Source organism: Leopardus geoffroyi, chromosome A3 (genome assembly GCF_018350155.1).
Source record: "Leopardus geoffroyi isolate Oge1 chromosome A3, O.geoffroyi_Oge1_pat1.0, whole genome shotgun sequence".
Classification (NCBI taxonomy): domain Eukaryota; kingdom Metazoa; phylum Chordata; class Mammalia; order Carnivora; family Felidae; genus Leopardus; species Leopardus geoffroyi.
The window spans coordinates 24,778,136-24,791,127 of NC_059336.1; the positions used below are offsets into that span (position 1 = coordinate 24,778,136).

Below are 12,992 nucleotides of genomic sequence, written 5' to 3' on the forward strand. Positions count from 1 at the left end.
TTGTATTTCTATATATTAGCACTGAACACATGGACACCAAAATTAAAAATGCTGTATCATTCAGCAGCAGGAGGAGGAGGAGAGAAGGTAGAAGAAAAAGAAAAACAAGAAAGAAATACTTAGGTATAAATCTAACACCACAGGTACACCTTCCTAATGAAGGAAATCAAAGAAGATCTAAATAAATGAAGAAACATACTGTGTTCATGGACTGGAAGAATCAACATAGTAAAGGTGTAAGTTCTCAAGTCGATATACAGTTTAATGCAATTCCTATCAAAATCTCTGCAAGAAATTTTTAGATATGGACAAGATTATTCTAAAATTTATATGGAAAGACAAAGAAACTAGAATAACTAAAACAAATTTAAAAAAGAAAAGTAAAGTTAGAGGAATCAGTTTAGAAGAATACGATTTCAAAACGTATTGTAGAGTTATAGAAATCAAGACTGTAGTATGGGCAGAGGGACAGACACATAGATCAGTGGAACAGAATAGGGAACTTAGAAATAGATGGAAATAAATGTGCCCAATTTTTGACAAAAGTGCAAAAACAGGGGCGCCTGGGTGGCTCAGTCGGTTAAGCGGCCGACTTCGGCTCAGGTCATGATCTCGCAGTTCGTGAGTTCGAGCCCTGCGTTGGGCTCTGTGCTAACAGCTCAGAGCCTGGAGCCTGTTTCGGATTCTGTGTCTCCCTCTCTCTCTGACCCTCTCCCATTCATGCTCTGTCTCTGTCTGTCTCAAAAATAAATAAACATTAGAAAAAAAATTTTTTTTAAAAGTGCAAAAACAATTCAGCGGAGGAAAGGTAACCTGCTCAACAAATAGAACAACCAAAACCCACTGAACACTCAGGGGCAAAGAACACACCCCAAAAAACAAAACTAGGGGTGCCTAGATGGCTCAGTCGGTTAAGTGTCCAACTCTTAATTTCAGCGGGGGTCATGATCTCATGTTTCATGAGTTAGAGCCCTGCATTGGGCTCTGTGCTGGTGGCAGAACCTGCTTGGGATTTTTTTTTCCTCTCTCTCTCTCAAAATAAATAAATAAACATTAAAAAAAATCAAACTAAATTGCACACCTTATACCAAATTAGCCCAAATGGATCACGGACTTAATGTAAACATAAAACTTTTAGAAAACATCATAGGAGACTATATTTGAGATCTTGGGCGATGGCAAAGAGTTCTTAGACTTAACACTGAAAGCATGATCCATAAAAGGAAAAATTGATATATAGGATTATATCAAAATTTAGAAATTTTGCTTTGTGAAAGACCCTGTTAAGAGGATAAAAAGACAAACTACGACTAGGAGAATATATCTATAAACCACATATATGACATAGGGCTAGTATCGAGAACATACAAAGAACTCTCAAAACTCAACAACAAAAAAACCCCAAACAATCCAATTAGAAAATGGGCAAAAACAGGGGCACCTGCATGGCCCAGTTGGTTAAGCATCAACTTCGGCTCAGGTCATAATTTCAAAGTTTGTGGGTTTGAGCCCTGCATCGGGCTCTGTGCTGACAGCTCAGAGCCTGGAGCCTGCTGTGGATTCTGTGTCTCCCTCTCTCTCTGCCTCTCTCCCACTCGTGCTTTGTCTCTCTTTCTCTCAAAAATAAATAAACATTAAAAATTTTTTTAAAAAAGAAAATGGGCAAAAACCAAGAAAGAGATATTCCATTAAAGAGGATATGCAAATGGAAAAGATACATATGAAAAAATGTTCAACATCACTAGCCATCAAGGAAATGCAAATTAAAACCACAGTGAGATAATATTATACACCTATCAGAATGGCTAAAATAAAAAATAGTGACAATACCAAATGTTCACACGGATGCAGAGGAACTACATCACTCATACTTTGCTGGTGGGCATGTGGTATAATGGTACACTCTTCTGGAAAACAGTTTGGCAGTTTATTCTTATAAAACTAAACATGCAATTACCATACAATCAAGCAATTCCATTTCTTTTTTTAAGATTTTATTTTTAAGTAATCTCGGGCTTGAACTCACAACCCCAAGATCAAGAGTTGCATGCTCCCTGTACCAACTAAGCCAGCCAAGTGCCCCCCAGCAATTCCCCTTCTGAGCATTTATTCCTGAAAAATTAAAACTTATGTTCACATAAAAACCTGTACATGGGTATTCATAGCAACTGTATTTGCAATAGTCAAAAACTGGAGGGATGCCTGGGTAGCTCAGTTGGTTGAGCGTTGGACTTAATGTTAGCTGGGGTCATGATCTCACCATTTATGGGCTCTGACCCCATGTCCAGCTCGGCACGGACAGTGCCAAGCCTGCTTGGGATTCCCTCTCTTTCTCTCTGCCCCTTCCTGGCTTGTGCATGCTTGTGCTCTCTCTCTCTCTCAAAAAAAAAAAAAAAAAACAAACAAACAAACAAAAAACCTGGAAATAACCCAGATGTCTTTTTTTTTTTTTAAATGTCTTCAGGTTTATTTATTTATTTTGAGAGAAAGAGAAAGCACAAACAGGGTAGAGGCAGAGAGAGTAGGGAGAGAGAGAATCCCAAGCAGGCTCTGTGCTGACAGTGCAAAGCCCGAAGTGGGGCTTGAACTCACGAGCTGTGAAATCATGATCTGAGCCGAAATCAAGAGTTGCACACTTAACTGACTGAGCCACCCAGGAGCCCCAATCCAGACGTCTTTCAATGGGTGACTCGTTAAACCAGCTAGTGCATCCATACCAAGGAATACCACTCAGCAATAAAAAGGAATGAACTATTGATAAATGCAGTAACCTGGATGAATCTCCAAAGAATTAAGCTGAATGGGAAAGGCCACCCAAATAGGTTATATAGTGTAGGATTCCATTTATATAGCATTCTTGAAATGACAAAATTATAGAAATGGACTATAGATTAGTGGTTGGGGGAATAGAAGCAGGAGAGAGGTGGATGTGGCTATAGAGGGGCAACATGAGGGATTCTTGTGGTGATTGAAATGCTTTGTACCTGGGCTCCTGGCTGGCTCCGTTGGTTAAGAGTCTGATTCTTAATTTCGGCTCAGAAATGATCTCGAGAGCCCCACACTGGGCTTCGTGCTGGCAGTGGGAGCCTGCTTGGGATTCACTCTCCCTCTCTCTCTTCTCTCAAAATAAATAAATAAACTTAAAAAAAAAAAGTTCTGTATCTTGACTGTATCAATGACAATATCCTGGTTGTGATTTTGTACAGTTTTGCAAGATGTCATCATTGGGGTAAACAGGGTAAAGGGACCATGGGATCTCTTTGTATTATTTCTTACAACTGCATATGAATCTACAACTATCTCAAAATAAAAAGTTCATTAAAGAAGAAAAATAAAAAATAAATAAAAAGTTCACTTAAAAAAGGGTAATGCTAGGGACACCTGGATGGCTCAATTGGTTAAGCATCTGACTGCCTTAGGTCATGATCTCATGGCTTAAGGGTTCAGGCCCCATGTCAGGCTCTGTGTTGACAGCTGGGAGACTGGAGCCTGCTTTGGACTCTGGGTCTCCTTCTCTCTCTCTGCCCCTCCTCTGCTCATACTCTCTCTCTCTCTCTCTCAAAAATAAAAAAATAAAAGGGATAATGCTTATGGTTAGAGAGTGTATGGCCAAGTTTTTTCACTCAATAAATTAGAATATATTTTTCTTAACTTAAATTTTTAAAGTATTTTTTAAAAGTTTTTATTTATTTATTTTGAGAGACAGAGAGAGCCCAAGGGGGGGAGGGGCAGAGAGAGAGGAAGAATCCCAAACAGGATCTGCTCTGTCAGTGCAGAGTCCAATGTGGGGCTTGAACTCACAAACTGTGAGATCATGACCTGAGCTGAAATCAAGAGTCAGTTGCTTAACTGACAGCCATCCAGGTGCTCCAGAAAATATTTGAAATATTATAATTATACCCAGTTTTGGAGAGTATCAAAAATAGGAACCAAATTTCTGGAGGGCAATTTGGCAAGTTGGATCAAGACTTTGACAAATATTGATATTCCTTAAGCAAGCAATTCTATTTCTGTGAGTTTATCTGAAGCCATAATGTATCAGAGGTGGGACACATTAATGTCTTATTTGTAACAGGGAAACCGAAATAATAGAGGCTTGGTTACATAAATTGTGATATATCCATAGGGTGGAATATTCTATAATATGAGAAACTGCATAATATAGGAATTAGGAACAGATTCTGGAGTCTGACCACCTGGGTTGAAATTCTAGTTACTTTACTTGTTAACTGTGTAACAAGGGCAAATTACTTAACCTCTCTGTGCCAGTTTCCTCATTTGCAATATGAGGAAAACCTACTTCTTAATGGTGTTATGAGGATTAAATGAGCTACTATTTACAAAGGACTTTGAATACAACCAGGCATAAATTGAGAGTATTATGAAGCTAGCTCATGTGATAATTTTGGGTAGAAAAAAAGAGGCAGAAGAAAGTCAATACAGGGGTGTCTGGGTGGCTCAGTCAGTTAAGACTCAACTCTTGAGTTCAAGCCCCAACTTGGGCTCCATGCTGGGCATGGAGCCTACTTAAAAAAAAAAAAAAAAAAAAAAAGGAAAGTATATACAATATGATTTCAGATATAGAAAACGTGTATATGTAATGAACAGAGACCAGGAAGAAATTTACCAAAATGGTAAGTCATAATCTCTGAATAGTCATCTCTCTGAATTAGTTTTAGTTTCTTTTTTATACTTTACTATCTTTTTTACATTCAATATAATGTATCTGTTTAACAGGAAAAAGTTACTAATTTTCCAAGGTGGGAAAAAGGACTCCTAAGTGCTTTGTAACCTCTCAAGTGATGTATCCATGTGAAGGTAAAACGCTTTCTGATTCCCAGGAACCCTCTAAGTTGAGACTCTCATTCTCATTTTACAGTAGAGGAAAAGGAGGCTCAGAAAGGTGATATGCCTCCCCCAGGTTCATAGCAGGAGTGTCAACAATGAAGTGTGAGACTTGATAGGCAAAGTTGAGACAGGGACAGGTGGAAGTTATCACCACCAGAGATGTATGAATATGAAAGGGGAATGGAAATCACTTCCGGAAGAAACAAACTGGAAAATAAAGTATCTGACACTATAATGCACAGAATCAGATAGACTGTCAGAAACTTTCCATGGGATGTTCTCACTAGGTTCATTATGGAGCAGGAACCTTTTATCCCAATGGGACAGAAATTTCAACAATATATCATTTTCATCTACTAAATTAGCAAGAAACACACACACACACACACACACACACACACACACACACACACACACTCCCTAACCCCTGAAGTGTGGGAGCAAGTAGAAAAAAAACAATGAAGGCCAGGCATTCTAAAGGGGCTAAAATCCCCCCCTAAAGTAATCCTCACCTGGTCCATTCCCCCATCCCCCTTGAGCTGGGACAGTGCATACAAAGACGTAGAGTTATCTAAAAAGGAAGAAAAATCTCGCTCCCCCTGTACTCAGATTGTGCCTCTTGCTCTTTTATAGCCGAAGATACTCCTCCTCCCCCAAAAGGGTGGGACAACGTCGAGCCTCTAAAAACCTCACCAACTGCCTCTGATAAAGTCCTCACCCCAATGCAAAAGTATATTAGAAAAGCCCATAAGGCCAGTAAACTCCATCTTTTTCCCCTTGTCAGGCAAAATGGGCAACGCAGCCATGAAGGCCTGATCTTTCCAATAGTAAAAGAATTGCAAAAATCAGTTCGGCTGTAGGTCCATCACAGCCCTTTTTTTTTTTATTTTTTTAATTTTTTTGAACGTTTTTATTTATTTTTGGGACAGAGAGAGACAGAGCATGAACGGGGGAGGGGCAGAGAGAGAGGGAGACACAGAATCGGAAACAGGCTCCAGGCTCTGAGCCATCAGCCCAGGGCCTGATGCGGGGCTGGAACTCACGGACTGCGAGATCGTGACCTGGCTGAAGTCGGACGCTTAACCGACTGCGCCACCCAGGCGCCCCCATCACAGCCCTTTTACAATCGGTATTTTAGAAAATATTCATGGCGCTCATTCCATGTGTGCCTGGGACTAGGGCTCTCTTAAGAACATCATTCGGACCCCAGCCCAGTATGCTGTCTGTGCCCAAGAGTTTCATGATGCTTGCGTGACTGGTGCTATGCAGAACTTTGCCGCTGCTGTTCCGGTGTCTTTTAAACAACTGTCTGACACAGGGCAGTATTCCCAGCCAAGGCAGCGAGCCCAGCTTCGTCATTGTCAGCAAAGCAATGCACTGAAATAGTGTGGTGGATTTTACACAGGGCATCCCTAATGCAGGGAACTCTTAACTCTCTCTCACTGTTTCTTCCTATACACTCTGGTTACTCTAACTATATGTGAAGGCTTCTCCCTCATTCATTTCTTGGATTAATAACTATCATGATTAGAGCCAATTGTCTCTGGCTAGTCTACCTCAGGATAGAGATTTTAAGAAATATTCCCAAACAACTGCCAAAACTCCTTTTGTTTCAGGGAACTTCCCTGTTTTCCCTGTCTTCTCAATGTGGACTGCCTAATTCCACTAGTGGAAAACAAAAACAAAACAAATAATACAAAACAAAGCAAAAATCGATATCTGCTCATCTATCTGAGCTGACTGGCTTTAGGATCACGTGAACTCTTTTCTTTGCACTCTGTGCCTCCGTCTGCCTCGCCTTCAGGCCTCTTGGAGATTTCTCATCTTTTCTGCCTTCTCTCCCCCTCTCCTCTGGTTTCTGCACAGTCTGCACCTGCAGCCTGCATATCTGACTCTTCAAAGCCTCAGACAGCACTCCTTCACCCCGCGCTGTCCAAAGTCAAAAACAACAACAACAACAACAACAACAACAACAACGAAAACCCGCCTCCTTAAACTTTAAGTTTCCCCACTGGTTCCATGGGAAAAAATTAACAATGGTAAACTTTTACAAGAAAACACAGATAAAATATTATTAAGATAGGCATGTCTTTTAAATTGTAAAACTTTATTCTACTAAAGTTGAGATGAATAAAATTTTAAAAGTACACTGGCATAAGGTTAAAATTCTGCTTTTCTCTCTGTTCAACAAGACAAAGTTTTCTTGGACTGTTCTGCTCTTGATAAGCAATGTAAACAAAGGTCTTTTTCCTCTTTTGTCTGTGGGAAAACCAAGGCTTTAGGTTTCATCTTTATCAGGTCTTTGATTGCTTAGGTAAAACTTCTCAATGTTAAAGGAACTAGGTTTTGCTAACAACCATATAGTGCTATACATTCGCCTTTAGGATCTTTTATTGCCACGTTGGTTAAATAAATACATAAAGTTTTAAGATTTGTAATGATCTGTAATCCTATTTAGGATGTGCTTAATAACTTCCTAAGGTTTTAACAAACTTCCCAGGATTTAAATGGTAAATGAAACATATTCGGTGTTTATACTAATTTAAGTTTGTTGGTTCTGTCTTTAAAGTTATCAGCATTAAATATAAAACTTTATTCTACTAAGGTTTACTAAAGGTCAAATAAGTTCTGTTATCTCTGTTCCAATTTGTTAGCAAAAGGGTGACTTAAAGTAATGGTTAACTTTGTTTGCCTCATAGTTTCCATGGGTAATTGTTAAGATAGCTTTCAGTGTCTTTGGTAACCTAAAACTTTAACACTTTGCTTAAATGATAAATTGAATTATCAATTTATTAATAAATTAAATGATAAAAATAATTAAGTTCTTTGGACATTTTAGACCTTTTCCAAATCAGATGGAATGGTGAAGCACTGCTTACTAGACATAGGTTTATGCTTCTAACTTCTTTTGGCAACAAAAACTAAGAATATTTAAATCCAAGCTTGGGGTGCCTGGGTGGTTCAGTCGGTTGAGTGTCTGACTTCAGCTCAGATCATGATCTCGTGGTCTGTGAGTTCGAGCCCCGCATCGGGCTCTGTGCAGACAGCTCAGAGTCTGGAGCCTGCTTCAGATTCTGTGTCTCCCTCTCTCTCTGCCCCTCCCCCGCTCATGCTCTGTCTCTCTCTCTCTCTGTCAAAAACAAATAAACATTTAAAAAAAATTTTTTTAATCCATATTTTATGCTTAATGGATTCATAAGTCTACCACCTAAAATTTTTTCTAATGTAACAGACAATTCACAATTGGTTAAATGTAATTAATACTAAAAAAAAAAAAATAAAATAAAATAAAAAAGCAACTCTGTATGTAGGAAAGTAAAAGGCAAGAAAGATATAAGAAATGGAAATATATTCTCGTTAAAGGTAAAATAAAGTAATTTTGTCCTAAATGAGACTGGTTATTTGGAGAAAAATGGCTTGGGACAAAATCTAAATACAAAGAAGTGTTGTAGAAGGTTCTTGAAGGAAAATCTTTAGAAAGGAATTTTATGTGTGGTCAAAACGGACTAAGGTTAAAATAAATGGATTTTAAAAGTATACAGGTTAAGATTAAAATGCCTCCTCCTTTGATCCAAAGACTGGGAAAATCATGGCAATTCTCTTGGTGTCAGCCTTCAAAATCCTCCACATTTGTGTTATTCCTGTTAAGCAGAGGCATGGATGCTTACGCCACATGAGGGATGGATAATATTTGAAGGGCTTTTACTAAGCTACATGGGAGTCATTTTACTAAACTCAGTCCATTGTATGCCCCAAATGGATACCCACACGGTTAAAACATATTTATGTGGGCATTGTTGAAAAAGGCTTGGGATGCTGTCCAGACACACCTTCGCAGTGTCTTTTCTTCCCACCTCTCTGACAATATAGAAGATCTAGATATTTTAGATATGGCATTGCACCAACAGCTACAATATGCAGAGGATCAGCTTAAAAATGAATGGGCTGATTCCTGGGAAATGTGGCGCAACCTAAATCCTTTCTCACTTATGGCTAGCACCCATCTAAAATTCTGGATAATTTTGGGAAGCGGAATGCTTTTACTGTGTCTCTTTTTATGTCTTTGCAGAATCACCCTCCAAGCCATCCAAAAGCAAAAGAACGACCAGGAGCTCGTCATGACGGTCCCGAACACGAAGCTAAAAGAACCAAGAAAAACAAAAAGGGGGAACTGTGGGGGATAAGCTTAGGAATCCCCCGGGCTTACACCAATGGGTGGACAAGGCTTAAACAAATACAAAGTCATAAAATGCTCAAACCTGAGTTTGGGTAAACCAGATTGGTACTCCAAGAATAGGGGGTGCAAAGGTACCCCGAAAATAGGGAGGCATAAAGGTACCAGAAATAAGGAGGTGCAAAGGCACTCCAAAATAGAGGGGGGGGGGTGCAGAGCCCCCAGAATAGAGAGGGAGAGGCAAAGGCCTAAAATAGGAATGACACAAAGGTGCCCAATACATAGGAATATGAAATAAACAAGATTAGATATTCAGGGTAGAAGCACCCCCAATTTAGTACTATAGCAGAAAAGCTGCTTTCACAGGAGAATAGGGCCAGGTTAGGTAAATTGGTGAATTGGACTATGGACTGCTGCACTGCAGGCAAAGGAGCCCAGAGTGGAAATGGTTAACAAAAGAAAACGTGCCTTGTCAACCCTGAGCTTATTTCCCCTGTCTCTTCCTCTAAGATAAACAGTGGTGCCGCCTCATGTCCATCGTAAACAACCTTCTTCCCTACTGCCTGGCACCCGGATTTTTTTTTTTGTATTAACCCAAACCCCTAACCCCAAATATCCTCAAGACCCCCTTTCCCTCATGTCCACAAGTTAATGTTCACAGATTCATTATTTCTTTGTGCACATCCATCGCCATGTTTGTAAGCCTTCTGATCCTAATAAAAACGGGGCAAGGACCTTTGTTTGGGCCTCTTGTCTTTTCCTGGACATTAGCCATTTCTTTTTTTTTTTTTTTTTAATTTTTTTTTTCAACGTTTATTTATTTTTGGGACAGAGAGAGACAGAGCATGAACGGGGGAGGGGCAGAGAGAGAGGGAGACACAGAATCAGAAACAGGCTCCAGGCTCTGAGCCATCAGTCCAGAGCCTGACGCGGGGCTCGAACTCCCGGACCGCGAGATCGTGACCTGGCTGAAGTCGGACGCTTAACCGACTGCGCCACCCAGGCGCCCCAGCCATTTCTTGCTTTAATCCTGCGTCTGCTCTTTTGCTGACCAAAAGAGAACTTTAGACTTAGAGTCTACGACAGATGCACTATTCAATAAGTGGTGCTGGGACAACTGCTTATTCATATGGGGAAAAAAATGAAACAGAATTTCTACCTCTTACTACATACATATTTGAATTATACAACTTTGGGAAGACAGTACAGGAGAGATTCTTTACGACCTTGGGACATATAGATTTCCTAGAACAAGACAAAAACTCCCACTAATCCGAAGGAAAAGAGAAAATTGATTACATTAAAACTAAGAATTTCTTACTTATCAAAAAACAACAGAGAGAGGGTGAGAAGACAAACCACAAACCCAGAGAAAGATACCTGCAACACATATGGTTAAAATGTGCAAAGAATTCCTGTTAATTGAAAAGAAAAAAACAGTCATCTTTTTTTAAAATGGCAAAGACATGAATGTAACTTTTACAGAGAAAGGATCATGATAGGATTCATATGAATAAATAACATATGAATAGGTGCTCACCCTCATTAGTAGTCACAGAAATACAAATTAAAACCACAATGAGAGATCATTTCGTACCTGCCAGGTTGGCAAAAAATAACAATATTATAATAGGATGTGCTGGTAAGGAGTTAGAACAAGAATTTTTATCTAAAGTTGGTGGGAGTACAGACTAATACAACCATTTTGAGAAACGGATTGATACTATCTAGTTAAGTTGGACATGAGCATATCTGAAGAATGTTAGAGCAGTATTATTTGTAGTAGAAAAAACTAGAACTCAATGCTCATCAACAATTCATTATTATTATTATTTTTAATGTTTATTTATTTTATTATTTAAAAAAATTTTTTTTGTTAACGTTTATTTATTTTTGAGACAGGGAGAGACAGCACGAACAGGGAAGGGTCAGAGAGAGAGGGAGACACAGAATCTGAAACAGGCTCCAGGCTCTGAGCTGTCTGCACAGAGCCCGACGCAGGGCTGGAACTCACCGACCGCGAGATCATGACCTGAGCTGAAGTCGGACGCTTAACCAACTGAGCCACCCAGGCGCCCCTAATGTTTATTTATTTTTGAGAGAAAGACAGAATGTGAGCGAGGGAGGGGCAGAGAGAGGAAGACACAGAATCCAAAGCAGGCTCTAGGCTCTGAGCTGTCAGCACAGAGCCCTGTGAGGGGCTTGAACTCACCAACCGCTAGATCATGACCTGAGTCTCAGATCCTCAACTGATTGAGCCACCCACGTGCCACACCCATCAACAATGATGAATTAGTAAATTGTGGTATATTCATACAACGGATGATACAGAAAATAAATGGACCATAGTTACAGCATCTATGCGAAGGACTCAAACACAATGTTGAGAGAAAAGCAAGTTGCAGAAGAATATATACAGCATGATTTCACTTATACAAAGGCAAAAACAGTCAAAACTAAACAATGTGCTGTATAGGGATAATCACATAGGTAGTAAAACCCGTTACGAAAAGCAAAGGAATGATTAAGACAAAATTCATGGTAGTAATAACTCCAGGGGTGGGGAGCAGGGGCCTGTGATTGAGAAGGGAAACAGGTGGCTTTCAGGGCAAGGCAGTGTTTTATGGACACATGGACCAACTTGATAGAAGTGGTCACAACAGCCTTAAGTGTGGGTGAGATGGCACAGGCAGAAGGAGCAGAGTAAGAGGAAAAAGGAACATCAGCCCTTGAGAACACTAGAGAAGAAGGAAGTTGCTAAGGTCAGAGAAGGAACTGAGTGAACAAGAATAACTACTGGGAGGAGAGACAGGAAAGTGGATACCGAGGGCATGTTGTGTGTCGCTGGGAGGTGGGAATGCAGGCTGAGGCGCATCTGTTGGATTCAGCCAGGATCCCTGATGCCCTTAGCTGCAGAAATTTCAGCAGAGGCCTGGGGGTAGAGGCCACACACCTGAGAAATGAGTGGGAGGTGTGGAAGTGCAGATCCAGAAAGGGGCAACTCTGAAAAAGTTTGAGAAGGGGAGAAAGAAAATGGATGGCAGCTGGGGAATGGAGGGGGGGGGGCGGGGTTCCTTGAAAGATGTTAAAGGGTTTTCAGGTGGCCAGTTAAAATCACAAGTAGATACATTTTCACACCCATCAGGCCAACACAAATTTGTTAGGCTGACAAGTGACGACAGAGATGTGGAAAAACAGGCCCTCTCAGATACTGCCAGTGGGAGGGTAAACGGTGAAACTACCTTGGAAAGCAATTTGGCAATATCTAGGAAAGTTACCAATGTGTCAGCCCATAAACTCCAGCTCTAGGTACATTTCTGCGCCAGAGACACCCACACATGTGCACTAAGAGACAAGTACAGAAACGTCCATTGCTCCAGTATGTATGCAATAGCGATAGACTGTATATAACTTCTGCAAATAGAACAGATAAATTAATCATGTCATGTATACAACGAAATAATATCCGGCAGCAAAAGCAAAAATAAATACATTTAAGCTATATACGTGACTTGTACAAACATAGTATTGACAGAAAAAACAAGTTGCAGAAGGCTAAGTACAGTATGGTACCATTTATATAGAAGTCAAATACAGAAAGAGTTCTATGAAACGTTTGATTTACACATATGTAGTTAAAGTACTAAAATGCATACAAATTTACCTAAACTAAGGATAGTGGTTACCTGGAGGGGAGCAGGGTGGAAGATCTGGGGTGTGCTAGGTACTTGACATATTGCAACTTTACGTATAATCCATGTGGTATCATTTGGCCCATTTTACTAAAGAGAAAATTGCGGCTCAGGTAAGTGAACTGGTTAGAACGGCAGTTCCATTCAGTTTTGACTTCGGATTTCCAAGCTGAACGAATGAAAGAAAGAACGGCCTCAGGTTTGCTCTCAGGCCTCTCCCTGAGCTCCCTCCCAAACCCAGCGTGGACAAAAAACGGTTTTTCTTCCTAGCAGGGATC

General features: G+C 40.2%; 1 long non-coding RNA gene across 1 annotated transcript in view; it reads right to left on the reverse strand.

Moving 5' to 3' along the window:
* The window catches only part of LOC123579641, a 43,953-nt gene extending 30,971 nt beyond the window's left edge, over positions 1 to 12,982 (reverse strand). The window contains exon 1 of the long non-coding RNA XR_006702869.1: positions 12,709 to 12,982. This is a non-coding gene — a long non-coding RNA (uncharacterized LOC123579641). The remainder of the gene's footprint in view (positions 1 to 12,708) is intronic.
* Positions 12,983 to 12,992: the final 10 nt, after the last annotated feature.